Source organism: Carcharodon carcharias, chromosome 3, assembly GCF_017639515.1.
Source record: "Carcharodon carcharias isolate sCarCar2 chromosome 3, sCarCar2.pri, whole genome shotgun sequence".
NCBI lineage: Eukaryota > Metazoa > Chordata > Chondrichthyes > Lamniformes > Lamnidae > Carcharodon > Carcharodon carcharias.
The window spans coordinates 29,257,703-29,273,260 of NC_054469.1; positions in this window are offsets into that span (position 1 = coordinate 29,257,703).

Consider the following 15,558-nt stretch of genomic DNA (forward strand, 5'->3'; position numbering starts at 1 on the left):
GAGCAGAGTTGGGGCCTGTACAGAGGTAATGGTGAAGGTGCCTTATTTGGTGAGCAAAAAGACATCGAAGGCAGATGTGAGGGAACAGCTGAAGAGAGCTGTTACTCCAGAGGGATAGAAAGGGATGTTTTGGTGTTTGGGTGAATCAGTGAGCCAGCTGAAGGAGAGTTTTTTTCCTGAGATGTATGGCAGGGGTATGTGTGTGGTAAAGGAGGCAGCGATGTAGAGGGAAGGAAGAGAAAGTATGCTGAGGAATTAATGTTGTGTGAGGGAGGTAGTTTGCAGGAGGTATGGTGCTTAAGTAGAAAGAGGCAAAGTAGAGTATGAGATGAAGACTCAAAAACAGAATGAGCAAAGTTCTGTGGGCAAGTGATGGATTGGTACTGCATGCACCCCCCCACCTCCATGTTTTGATGGATGGCTAAATGAAAGTGCAGGAACCTGATGGCCATGGAAAAGCAGAAGACTTAAAAAAATGGAGCAATAATTATTGTACCCACATGCATGGATAGAGAGAGGAAAAATGATATTAAATTACATGGAGTAGACGCTGAGAGACATACATGGCAAAGAGAATACCAGAAAGTTAAGTAGTCAATATTTGAAGGCCAATCTTTTGGGCGAAGCCTCTGTGTAAGAGCAGGTAGTGAACTGAGGCTCAGTTTTAGAGTCAGAGGGGAAGTGAAGGTTCAGCTTGGAGCCTGTAATGACCAAGGACTAGTACAGCAGCCAATGAAGTAATGATGTATAAAAGCCAAAAAGGGGCCGGGTTTTTATCTTTGAAATGGGAATCAGAATCTGGACATTTCCCAACATCGTGACCCAGCCTTCTGGCCGGCAGTGCCTGTTGGCGCTATCTTTATGGTGGGGTGGCGGGGACTGGCTGGTGTTAGTGCCAGCACCTCCTGAAGTAGGTCCAAGGCAGAGACAGAGGCAGGTGGGTTCCGACGTGGCCAAGTTAAAAGGCCCACCTCCATTTGCTTGGACATCAACCCAGTTCTAGAAATGAGTATGAGGCCCCTTAACGCCCCCACCCCCACATACCCCCTCAACCGCATAACCTTCCATACCCCCACATCCCTCATACCCTTTCAGCTTCCCCATACCCATCGTCATCCAGTATGCACTGTATACAGAACTCACAAGCCGTATAATAACATTGGGAGTCTTTAAGAAGCTCATAAAACTGTCAAGGTGAACAATCAGTAATTCAAAATAACTTAAAAATATTATCCTCCAATAGAAACTCATAACAATGTCAATATAACCAAGCTCACAGTATCCTTGACAGCTGTGTCAACAACCCCTGCTGAACTGAATCCATTAGTGGGTTTGAAACTCAACCAAGCATTCGATGAAATTCCATTCAACAACAGTGTCAACACAATCTCCTGATCTGATTATATTAAATAAAGCCTTTGAAGTCAGCCAGAAGCTCAGTCATCTGCCCAAGCTTTGAAACTGTCAAATGGATGTCTGGGCTGAACTTCAGTGAAAACATGAAAGCAGTGGGGAAAATTGACGTAGTCAAATCTGAATTTCAATATTGTGCAATACAGAATGGTACTTTAAAGTACATTATTTACTGGATAATGCATCTGAAGACTTCCCCTTTACGATGCTGTGCAACCTAACGGCCACTTACCTTTTCATAACAAAGCCCCATCATCAGTTATTGTATTAAAGTCATATATAACATACACAGCATTTCATTATGAAGTGAAGTTGGCAGCTTTTTACTTACCCATTGTACGGTTCCTGCCTCCAAACTAGAGTTCTCCCATGATTCACAACACTTCTAAGCTGGTGTGAACCATGTTATTTTCAAAAGCCAAGCTGACTCTGTGAAAGTTACAGGGGCGGGGCCGGGGTGGAGGCAGGACGGTGGAGGCCGCAGCCTGAATTGCCCATTTCTACAATGGAGCCAGCAACCTCAGGACATCCGCAAGCAGACCCTCTAATCCTGCGCCATTCAAAGTGCTGCCAGTGGGAATGGCATTGGGGATCACGGTCAGATTCTCAGTCAAGCAGCTATGTCCTTTAGGACTCGGCCAGCTTGGTCAGTAGTGGTGCTACTGAGCCACTCTTGGTGATGGACATTGAAGTCCCCCACCCAGAGTACATTCTGCACCCTTGCCACCCTTGGTGCTTCCTCCAAGTGGTGTTCAATATGGAGGAGCACTGATTCATCAGCTGAGGGAGGGTGTTAGGTGGTAGCCAGCAGGAGGTTTCCTTGCTCATGTTTGACCTGATGTCATGAGGCTTCATGAGGTCTGGAGTCGATGTTGAGAACTCCAAGGGCAACACCCTCCCGACTGTATACCATTGGTGGTTCTGACCTGCCGATGGGACAGGACATACTCAGAGATGGTGACGGTGGTGTCTAGGACATTGCCTGTAAGGTTTGATTCTGAGAATTTGACTATGTCAGGCTGTTGCTTGACTAGTCTGTGAGACAGCTGTCCCAATTTTGGCGCAAGCCCCCAGATATTAGTGAGGAGGACTTTGCAGGGTCGACAGAGCTGAGTTTGCTGTTGTCATTTCTTGTGCCTAGTCAATGCCAGATGATCTGTCTGGTTTCATTCCTTATGGTAGACTGAGATTGAGGTAACATAACTGAGATTGAGGTAAAAAATGATTTAAGGGTTTTAGCAGACTTGAAGCTCAACATATTCAAACATTGTAGACCAACATTAAGAACATAAGAAATAGGAACAGAAGTAGACCATTCGGCCCCTTGAGCCTACCCCACTATTCAATAAAATCATGGCTGATCATCTTGTGTTTCAAATTCCACATTCCCATCTATCCCCGATAACCTTTGATTCCCTTGCCTAAAAATAATCTATCTACCTCTGCCTTAAAAATATTCAGTGACCCTGCCTCCACCATCTTCTGAGGCAGAGAATTCCAAAATCTCTCAACCCTCTGAGAGAAAAATATTTCTCCTCATCTCCGTCCTACAAGGGCGACCCCTAATTTTAAAACAGTGCCCCCTAGTTCTGGATTCAGCCACAAGAAGGCGACGCTGTAGTGGTATTGTCACTGGACTAGTACTCCAGATACTCAGGGTAATGCTCTGGGGATCTGGTATCCCTTGAATCCCACCACAGCAGATGGTAAAATTTGAGTTCGATGCGAAAGAAATCTGGAACTAAAAATCTAATGATGACCATTGTCGATTATCATAAAAACCCATCTGGTTCACTAATGTCCCTTTATGGAAGGAAACTGGCATCCGTTCTGGCCTACATGTGACTTCGGACCCACAACAATGACTCTTAAACGCCCTCTGAAATAGCCTAACAAGTCACTCAATTCTCAAGGGCAATTAGGGATTGGCAACAAATGCTAGCCCAGCTAGCGATGCCTATGAACGAATTAAAAAAAAGAGGAAACCTCCTTTTTACGTCCACCTTGCCAAGGCCGTTCAGGATCTTTTATACTTCAATCAAGTCACCCCTCACTCTTCGAAACTCCAGTGGAAACAAACCCAGTCTGTCTAACCTTTCCTCATAAAACAACCTTCAATGTTCATTCCATGTATCATTCTAGTAAACCTCCTCTGAACCACCTCCAGTGCATTTACATCCTTCCTTAAACAATGCTGATAATGCAATCAAATGATTTGGTGGAAATCACGCTTAAGCTGTACAATGCTCCAATCAATACCGCTTTGAGTACCTTCTGAACAGCTTCGGCAAACATTCTAGTCCTGGAGCAATGCAGAGAACAGGCACAAGACTGATTATAGCGTCAGGGAACTTTGTTATGAGGAATAGCTAGAGAAACTTGCAGCAGTATTTACCAATCTACACATTAACTGTGACGGCTCCACGTTTTTGGAGAAAACTGAGCTTTTCATCTTTGAAAGAAGGCCATTGAACATAATACCTTTACATTAGATGGCGTTATGTAAGATTGTGAATGGCTTAGAAGACAGCAACACATTACCCCCACATTCAACAACCCCAGCAAGTCTAGGGTGGGTGAGAGTGTTAAGGGGCTGGGAAACATTTTCTATCACATTCCCCATGTCTGGCACCACCCCCCCCTCCATCACCTAATGATGCCCAATATCTTAATGCCTAGGCCCAGCGATAAATGCATGCCAATGATGTGCAACTTGACCAACTATGTCTTTTGATATAAAAGCAATATACTGCAGATACTGGAAATCTGAAGTAAAAGCAAAAAATGCTGGAAATACTCAACAGGTCAGGCAGCATCTTAGGTGAGAAACAGAGTTAATGTTTCAGGTCAGTGACCTTTCATCAGAACTGAACTAATATAGGAATATATTTTAAGCCAGTAGGGTGGGGAACTGAAATTACAAAGGGGAAGGTCTGTGAAAGGGTAGAGGGCAGGAGAGATTAGCGCACATGAGATTTCATGATGCAAAAGCTAAAGTGAGTGGTATAGTATGGTTATAGTAATGAGTATAGTATGGGTATGGTAATGAGTATAGTGTGGGCATAGTAATGAGTAGTATGGGTATAGTAATGAGTATAGTATGGGTATGGTAATGAGTATAGTATGGGTATGGTAATGAGTATAGTATGGGTATGGTAATGAGTATAGTATGGGCATAGTAAAGAATATAGTATGGGTATGGTAATGAGTATAGTATGGGCATAGTAATGAGTATAGTATGGGCATAGTAATGAGTATAGTATGGGTATGGTAATGAGTATAGTATGGGCATAGTAAAGAATATAGTTTGGGTATGGTAATGAGTATAGTATGGGCATAGTAATGAGTATAGTATGGGCATAGTAAAGAATATAGTATGGGTATGGTAATGAGTATAGTATGGGCATAGTAATGAGTATAGTATGGGCATAGTAAAGAATATAGTATGGGTATGGTAATGAATATAGTATGGGCATAGTAATGAGTATAGTATGGCTATGGTAATGAGTATAGTATGGGCATAGTAATGCGTATAGTATGGGCATAGTAAAGAATATAGTATGGGTATGATAATGAGTATAGTATGGGCATAGTAATGAGTATAGTATGGGCATAGTAAAGAATATAGTATGGGTATGGTAATGAGTATAGTATGGGTATGGTAATGAATATAGTATGGGCATAGTAATGAGTATAGTATGGGTATGGTAATGAGTATAGTATGGGCATAGTAAAAGAATATAGTATGGGTATGGTAATGAGTATAGTATGGGCATAGTAATGCGTATAGTATGGGCATAGTAAAGAATATAGTATGGGTATGGTAATGAGTATAGTATGGGCATAGTAATGAGTATAGTATGGGCATAGTAAAGAATATAGTATGGGTATGGTAATGAGTATAGTATGGGTATGGTAATGAATATAGTATGGGCATAGTAATGAGTATAGTATGGGTATGGTAATGAATATAGTATGGGCATAGTAATGAGTATAGTATGGGTATGGTAATGAGTATAGTATGGGTATGGTAATGAATATAGTACGGGCATAGTAATAAGTATAGTATGGGCATAGTAATGAGTATAGTATGGGCATAGTAATGAGTATAGTATGGGTATGGTAATGAGTATAGTATGGGCATAGTAATGCGTATAGTATTGGTATGGTAATGAGTATAGTACGGGCATAGTAATGCGTATAGTATGGTTATAGTAATGAGTATAGTATTGGTATGGTAATGAGTATAGTATTGGTATGGTAATGAGTATAGTATTGGTATGGTAATGAGTATAGTATGGGTATGGTAATGAGTATAGTATTGGTATGGTAATGAGTATAGTATGGGTATGGTAATGAATATAGTATGGGCATAGTAATGAGTATAGTATGGGTATGGTAATGAGTATAGTATGGGCATAGTAATGCGTATAGTATTGGTATGGTAATGAGTATAGTACGGGCATAGTAATGCGTATAGTATGGTTATAGTAATGAGTATAGTATTGGTATGGTAATGAGTATAGTATTGGTATGGTAATGAGTATAGTATGGGTATGGTAATGAATATAGTATGGGCATAGTAATGAGTATAGTATGGGCATAGTAATGAGTATAGTATGGGCATAGTAATGAGTATAGTATGGGTATGGTAATGAGTATAGTATGGGCATAGTAATGCGTATAGTATTGGTATGGTAATGAGTATAGTACGGGCATAGTAATGCGTATAGTATGGTTATAGTAATGAGTATAGTATTGGTATGGTAATGAATATAGTATTGGTATGGTAATGAGTATAGTATTGGTATGGTAATGAGTATAGTATGGGTATGGTAATGAGTATAGTATGGGCATAGTAATGAGTATAGTATGGGCATAGTAATGAGTATAGTATGGGTATGGTAATGAGTATAGTATGGGCATAGTAATGCGTATAGTATTGGTATGGTAATGAGTATAGTACGGGCATAGTAATGCGTATAGTATGGTTATAGTAATGAGTATAGTATTCGTATGGTAATGAGTATAGTATTGGTATGGTAATGAGTATAGTATTGGTATGGTAATGAGTATAGTATGGGTATGGTAAGGAAACAATGGTTTTGTCCAAATGAGACGTAAATAACAGCCATCTGAATGCAACATGAAGGAATAAGGTGGATGAAGATGGAGACCGCAGGCTTCCTGTCGCTTGTCATTTTTAGTTCTCCACTTTGCTTCTTCTCTGATCTTTCTGTCCGTGGCCTTTAACAGTGTTCCCATGAACCTCAATGCAAGCTGGAAGACGGCACCTCATCCTTTGTCACTCTACAGTCTTCTGGACTCAATATTGAGCTCAACAACTTTAGATCATAACCTCTGGCTCCATTTTGTTCCAAGTACTTTTTTATTTTGCTGGTTTGATTCTTTCCTTATCCTTTCATATTGTATTCAAATAGCTGCTATATAGCCATCTGGCCATAGGTATTCTTTACTATACTCATTATCACTCTCTTTGACTTTTCCAACATGAAGTCTTTTGTTGGTTAATCTCCCCCGCCCTCCATCCTATCACAGGCCTTCCCTTTTGTTCTTCTTGCCCTCTTCACTCCTGCCCCCTCCTTTTTTTTATTCTTTCAGTGGATCTGGGCATCGCTGGCTGGGCCAGCATTTATTGCCTATCCATAATTGCCCTTGAGAAGGTGGTGGTGAGCTGTCTTCTTGAACCGCTGCAGTCCATGTGGTGTAGGTACATCCACAGTGCTGTTAGGGAGGAAGTTCCAAAATTGTGATCCAGCAACCGCTACTTAACAACTTTTACATTTCTATTTTCATTTCTGATGGAAAGCCATTCACCCTAAATGCTCACTCTGTCACAATCCACAGATGCTGCCTGAGTATTTCCAGCTTTCTTTTTTTGTTTTTATGTCCTTTGATATGTTCCCTGCGATTTGAATTCTTTGAAAACTGGATGCAGACGTAGCCAACCAATATTCCCCTGATGACAGAAGGTGCCTTGGATTTATTTTTTGGAATTGGGATTGTGCAACTGCTCAAAGAGCACAGGGTATGGAGAAGACTCAATTTGTTCCCCATTTAACTTTGGTGGACAGCAGAAAGGTTTTTGTATCCTCACATTGCTGCAGGTCTTTAAGAGTCTGCAGCAGCTAAATTCTACCCCCTTTCCTGCAATTAAATGATACAGATGCCAAAAAGTGATTCAAGGTTAGGAATGCAGCTCAGTGAAAAATAAAAGCTCATAGAATTGGAGGCAACCATTATCACATACATTGTAAATTGTCCGGGAAATGGTGCAGCTCCAACAACATTCAAGACGAAGCAGACCACTTGATTAGTACCCCATATGCCACCCTCAGGATTCACTTTCTCCACCACCAATGTTCAGTGGCAGCAGTGTGTATCATATACAAGAAACACTGCAGTAACTCATCAATCCTCCTTCAACAGCATCTTCCAAACCCATGACGTCTAACACCAAAAGGACACGGTTGGCAAGGGACCACCCCCACCACCTGCAAGTTCCCCTCCAAGCCACACACCATCATGATTTTGAATTATATAACTGTTCCTTCACTGTCGCTGGGTCAAAATCCTGGAACTCCCTCCCTAACAGCAGTGTGGGTACACCTACACCACATGGACTGCAGCGGTTCAAGAAGGTGGCCCCCGCCACCATGTTCTCAGGGGCATTAGGGATGAGCAACAAACGTGCTCAAGCCAGAACACCCATATCCTAGGAAAGAATAAAAATTAAATAAAATCCACTTTGAATCCAAGCAAGATAAATCAAAGTATTTTCTTAATGGTGAGAAACTAGGAACTATGGCTAAGAAAGGAGACTTATGTGCTCATGTACAAGAATCATTCAAATTTAGGACGGATACTAAAACAAATAAAGTGCATAGTGGAATATTGAAATGGATCTCAGAGTGGTTGGAATTCAAAGGGGTGGAAGCTATATGTACGGTGAGCCTTGGTCAGATCCCACCTGAAGCGCTGCATTAGTTTTGGACACCGCACCTAAGCAAAGACACATTGGCTGTGGAGTGGGTACAACAGGGGTTCACCACAATGATAATGGAGCTTAAGGGGTTAAAGCACCAGAACTAGTTGCATAAACTTGGCTTGTATTTCCTTGAGTTTGGCAGTCTGAGGGTGATGTAATCAAGTTATTTAAAATGATGAAGGGATTTGATAGGGTACAGAAAAAAAACTTTAACCTGATGGAGGAGTTCAGCGCGAGGAGTAAAATCAGGAAGCATTTTTTCACACAAAGTGTAATGGAAAACTTGAACCCTCTCTTCCACCGCACCCTCCCCCAAAGGTGTGGATGTTGGGTCAATTGGAATTTTGAAGGCTTAGAGTAGGCTTGTCCAACATTTTCACTTGGGGCTGTTACATTTCCATTTTTTTCTCACTCATGGGACCAATGAGTAAATTTAATAAAGATAAGGTCTGGCACAACATTAAACATGAATTTCAAAATAAAGTTGAGGTATGAAGAAAAGAAGCAACTTGCTGAGCAAAAATAAAGCAATGTCAAAGCAATAAATTGATCATTAAAAAAGGGTGATTAATAACAATCACGATTAAGGTGTGAGAAAGACCGAGAATGTTTGTCTGGCTCACTTCCAATTTCTTGATGCTCACTCACTCACTGTGGGTATGGGTGTGTGTTGGTGTGTGGGGTGAGGATGAGTAGGAATCCTGAAACTGCGAGTGAGCCAGACAGACACACACTCCCACACTCGCTCACTCTCTCCCACACATACACACACACACTCTCCCACAGACACTCACTCCCACACACACTCAATCTCTCTCCCACACACACTCCCTCTCTCTCCCACATTCACTCACACTCTATCTCTCTCCCATATTCACTCCCACACTCGCTCACTCTCTCCCACACATACACACACACACTCTCCCACAGACACTCACTCCCACACACACTCACACTCTCTCTCCCACACACACTCCCTCTCTCTCCCACATTCACTCACACTCTATCTCTCTCCCATATTCACTCCCACACTCACTCACTCTCTCTCATACTTACTCTCTCACCCACACACACACTCACACTCTATCCCATACTCACCCTCTCACTCGCTCCCACACTCACTCACTCTCCCACACTTTTTCTCTCCCCAACACTCTCTCTCACACTCACTCTCTCTCCCGCATTCACTCACTCTCTCTCCCACACACTCACTCTCTCCCACACACTCACTCTCTCTCCCACACACTCACTCTTTCTCTCTCCTGCACTCACTCTCTCTCTCCCACACACTATTCCACACTCACTCACCCTCTCTCTCTCTCTCCCACACTTACTCTCTCTCCCACACTCTCATTCTCTCCCACACAATCACTCTCCCATACTCACTCACTCTCTCCCACACTATCTCTCTCCTGCACACTCATACTCTCTTTTTCGCACTCACACACCCTCTCTCTCACTTACCCTGTCCCGCACTCACTCTCTCTCTCTGTCCCACACTCACTCACTCTCTCTTCCGCACTCACTCATTCCCGCTGTCACGCACTCGCTCACTCTCTCTCTTCCACACTCACACTCTCACTCTATCCTACACTCACTCACCCTCTCACTCTCTCCCACACTCACTCACTCTCCCACACTCACTCACTCTCCCCACACTCACTCACTCTCTCTATCCCACACTCACTCACACTCTCCTGCACTCATTCTCTCTCCCGCACTCAATCACTCTCTCTCCCAAACTCATTCAATATCTCTCCAAAATTCAGTCACTCTCTCTCTCCCACACTCACCCACTTTCCAACACTCACTCCCTTTCTCTGTCCTACGCACACTCTCTCTTCCCCTACACTCACTCTCCCATGCTCACTCACTCTCTCACGCTTACTCACTCTCTCTCTCCCCTACACACACTATCTCCCACATTCATTCACTCACCCTCACTCACTCACTCACTCTTGGTCTCTCTCTCTCTCCCCCGCCAATACTTCTTTTTCCAGAACACACATGCTGCTGTCAGTGTTGCTGCTTTTCCAATCACAGGCTCCTTCTCTCTCCATATTTGTTGCTGATAGGCTCCCTCATGAGCAATAAATGAAGAAGAGTGGCCTGTGATTGGAAGAGCAACTTCTTTCAGAACCTACCACTCCACTTACCGGCATTTTGAAAACTGCCTCCGTGGGCCACGTTGGAGGGGCTTTGTAGGCCACACAATTTATATAGATGACTTGGACGAAGGGAACAAAGGTATGGTTGCTAAATTTGCTGATGACGAAGATAAGTCAGAAAGTAAATTGTGAAGAGGACATGAGGAGGCTACATGCACCATAGGTTAAGTGAGTGGGCAAACATCTGGCAAATGGAGTATATGTGGGCAAATGTGAAATTGTCCATTTTGGCAGGAAGAACAAAAGAGAAGCATAATTATCTAAATGGTGAGAGATTGCAGAGCTCTGAGAAGGAGAGAGATCTGGGTGTCCTAGTGCATGAATCACAAAAGGCTAGTATGCAGTTACAACAAATAATTAGGAAAGTTAATAAATTGTTATCATTTATTGGAAGGGGAATTGAATACATGAGTAGGGTGGTTATGCTTCAGTTATACAGCTCACTGGTAAGACCACATCTGGAGTACTGTGTACAGTATTGGTCTCTTTATTTAAGAAAGGATGTGAATGTATTAGAAACAGTTCAGGGAAGGTTTACTAGACTAATACCAGGAATGTGTGAGTTGCCTTATGAGGAAAGGTTGGACAGGCTAGGTTTGTATCCGCTGGAATTTAGAAGGGTAAGAGGCACACCAAGGCTCCTTAGACAGCATCTTCCAAACCCATGACTGCTAGCATCTAGAAGGACAAGGGCAGCAATTGCATAGGAACACCATGACCTGAAAGTTCCCCTCCAAGCCACTCACCATATTAACTTGGAAATATATCGCCATTCCTTCACTATCGCTGGGTCAAAATCCTGGAACTCCCTAACAGCACTATGGGTGTACCTACATCACATGGACTGCAAGAAGACAGCTCACCACCACTTCTTAAGGACAATTAGGGATAGGCAGTAATGCCCACATCCCATAAATGAATAAAACAAAAGGCAACTCGATTGAAGCCTTCAAGTTCCTGATGTGGAGAGGATGATTCTTCTTGTGGGAGAATCTAGAACTAGGGGGGTGGGCTGGAGGTGGGGGGGTGGGGGGGGGTGTTGGTGGTTGGTGGTGGTCACTTTTTAAAGTAAGGGGACCTGTATTTAAGACAGAGATGAGGAGAAATTTCTTCTCTCAGAAGGTAGAAAGTATTTGGAAATCCCTTCCTCAAAAGGCAGTGGAAGCAGAATCTTTGAATATTCTTAAGGCAGAGCTAGATAGATCCTTGATTAACAAGGGGGTGAAAGGTTATTAGGGTAGGTAGGCGGTTAAAATCAGGTAAGCCATTATCTTATTGAATGGTGGAGGAGGCTCGAGGAGCTGAGTGGCCTACTCCTGCTCCTAATTCCTATGTTTGTGCGTACATCTGGCCTGTGGGCTGCACTTTGGACAAGCCTGACTTAGAATGATAGATTTTTGTTTGGTACAGGTATCAAGGAATGATTATGGATCAAAGGAGGGTAAATGGAGCTGGGGCACAGGTCAGCCATGATCTGACTGCAAGTTGCATTAGGCTTGTCCAGCTGAATAGCCTACTCCAGTTCCTGTGTTCCAGGCGTGGTGGAGTGGGTGGAATTGGACGCTCTTTCCGATTGAGAAGCACTCCTGTCAATGGGGTGCGCACACTTCTTTCTGGAAGGAGTTAATGATTTTGGTCCATCTCTGACACTTCCCTTCCCTTCCTTGACCTCGCTGTCTCAATCTCTGGTGATAGACTGTCCACCAATATCCATTACAAGCCTACCGACTCCCACAGCTACCTTGACTACAGCTCCTCACACTCCGCTTCCTGTAAGGACTCCATCCCATTCTCTCAGTTCCTTCGCCTCCGTCGCATCTGTTCCGATGATGCTACCTTCAAAAACAGTTCCTCTGACATGTCCTCCTTCCTTAACCGAGGTTTTCCACCCACGGTCGTTGACAGGGCCCTCAACCGTGTCCGGCCCATCGCCTGCACAACCGCCCTCACGCCTTCTCCTCCCTCCCAGAAACATGATAGGGTCCCCCTTGTCCTCACTTATCACCCCACCAGCCTCCGCATTCAAAGGATCATCCTCCGCCATTTCCACCAACTCCAGCATGATGCCACTACCAAACACATCTTCCCATCACACCCCCATCGGCATTCCATAGGGATCATTTCCTCCGGGACACCCTGGTCCACTCCTCCATCACCCCCTACTCCTCAACCCCCACCTATGGCACCACCCCATGCCCACACAAAAGATGTAACACCTGCCCCTTCACTTCCTCTCTCCTCACCGTCCAAGGGCCCAAACACTCCTTTCAAGTGAAGCAACATTTCACTTGCATTTCCCCCAACTTAGTCTACTGCATTCGTTGCTCTCAATGCGCTCTCCTCTACATTGGAGAGATCAAACGTAAACTGGGCGACCGCTTTGCAGAACACCTGCAGTCTGTCCGCAAGAATGACCCAAACCTCCCTGTCGCTTGCCATTTCAACACTCCACCCTGCTCTCTTGCCCACATGTCTGTCCTTGGCTTGCTGCATTGTTGCAGTGAAGCCCAACGCAAACTAGAGGAACAACACCTCATCTTCCGACTAGGCACTTTACAGCCTTCCGGACTGAATATTGAATTCAACAACTTTAGGTCTTGACCTCCCTCCTCCATCCCCACCCCCTTTCTGTTTCTTCCCCCTTCCTTTTGTTTTTTTCCAATAAATTATATAGATTTTTCTTTTTTGCACCTATTTCCATTATTTTAAAATATTTTTAAATCTCTTATGCTCCCCCCACCCCCACTAGAGCTATACCTTGAGTGCCCTACCATCCATTCTTAATTAGCACATTCGTTTAGATATATATCACCAACTTCAACACCCATGTGTTCTTTTGTTCTGTTGTCTGTGACATCTTTTGATGATCTGCTTCTATCACTGCTTGCTTGTCCCTACAACCACACCCCCCCCCACACACACACACATATACACACACACACCAGCTTATATTTCACCCCTTTCCTATTTCTACTCAGTTCTGACGAAGAGTCTCATCTCAGCTGGAGCGTGAACTTCTCTTTCAGCTGCTGACTGAGCTGCCGTGTTTAGCCGACACAGTCTGCTTTTATAATGTTTCTTGATAAACGTTAAAGAACCGACCCGTGACTCTTCCATGAGTTATGCCAAACTGGCAGTTTATTATCTTTCGGAAAGAAAAATGCCCTTTGATTTTTGCAATCATCCCTCGTGGTCTGCCTTTGAATTTACCCTAAATGTTTCCAAGCTATGTTTGAAATGAAGACTGCCGGCTGGAAAGAATCGCCAGTAACCATGCACACACCTGACGGAGATAGCTGCGTGGAATGGCCTATAAGGGGCGCTTTAGTTACGCAGGAAGAAGGAATCGCATCTGGGCTGTCGGGTTTCGTGAATTTGGCGTCTCCTATGGTCGCAGATGAGATTGTAATTGAATTGCGATTAAACATACACAACTGAGGCGGGGAACAGAGACACCAGTAACATATTAAAAACGAGTTAACATTTGCATAATGAGACTGAACGAGTTTTGTCTTGATTCATGGCGTCCTAAGCCTGCAATCATTAAAAATCTGTTTTAAAGAAATGAGTTGGCACGTCGAGACCGCAGCACGCTATGAACTATGTAATCGGTTCTAAACTGGAGAAACGGCAGAATATCTGGGGACTATACATTGAAATACACATCAGTGCCTTTACAGGACAGCGCTGCAAAGTGACTCGTACCATTTGTCTCAGCAGGAAAGTGGTTTGTATTATGAAGGTGATACATCATGTAGCTCAGTAAAGATTACAGCTGCATCGGCCTGCAGCAAGTAGATACTAGCAATAAAAAAATGAGTAATATTAATGAACGATACACAGGGAAGTGAAACATTTCTTTTCAGCCTTTAATCTACAAACGCACAAATGCACAGTGACAGTATAAGAAAAAGTGATTTGTATTTATACAGCGTTTTTTTTGAAGACCTCAGGATATACCAACCTTTGAAGTTTTGCAATATAGGAAACGAGGCAGCCAATTTGCACACAGCAAGGTCCCACTGAATAATGAACAGTGGCCAGATGGCCTGCTGTTGGTTGAGGGAGAAATATTGGCTGGGACACGGGGAAAAATTTCCTACAGTTTTTAATTTGCATTTATTCATTCATGGGATGTGGGCATTGCTAGGCAAGGGCAGCATCTATGACCCATTCCCAATGGCTCTTGAGAAGGTGGTGGTAAGCTGCAGCTTTGAATAACCCAGTAACTTGCTAGGCCATTAGGAGTCAGCCACATTCCTGTGGAGCCACATAGAACCCAGACCAGGCGAGGACAGTGGATTTTCTTCTCTCAAGGACATTACTGAACCAGATGTCTTTTTTTAAACAATGGCTCAGTTGTTTCGTGGTCACCATAACTAACACTAGCGTTTTATTCCAGATTTTTAAAATTACATTTAAATCCCTCACTTGCAGTGGTAGGATTTCAGTTCTTGTTCTCCGATCATCAGTACAGGTTCCTGGATTGTTAGTTCAGTAACAGGACCACTGTGATATTATACCCATACCCTCTAAAGTGGTACCATGGGAAATTTTATCTCCACCCAAGGACAGACCTGAAAGATAGCGCCTCCCACAATCCCTCGGTACTGCACCAGAGTGCTGGTGGAAATGTTGTGGTTAGGTTCGAATGTGTGATTGGAATGGTGGTCTGGTGGCACAGTGGCAGTGTCCTCTACCTCTAGGCCAAAAGCTTTGGGTTCAAGTCCTACTTCAGGTCTTGATGGCCATAGAAGGTGTGTTCATAAGGTGACCAGCCTGTCAATCCTCCAGAGCGGGAGAGTTTCCTGGATCACCATACTGCAGAAGGCAAACCACTACAGCACTTTAGCAAGCACAATCATGGACCAATCCAATGGAAGTCTTTGGTCACCAACGCCCCACCTGGAGGAAGCAGGAGGTGTGACAAGAACCTACATCCTTCTCAGGGGTGAGTGTGCCACCGCT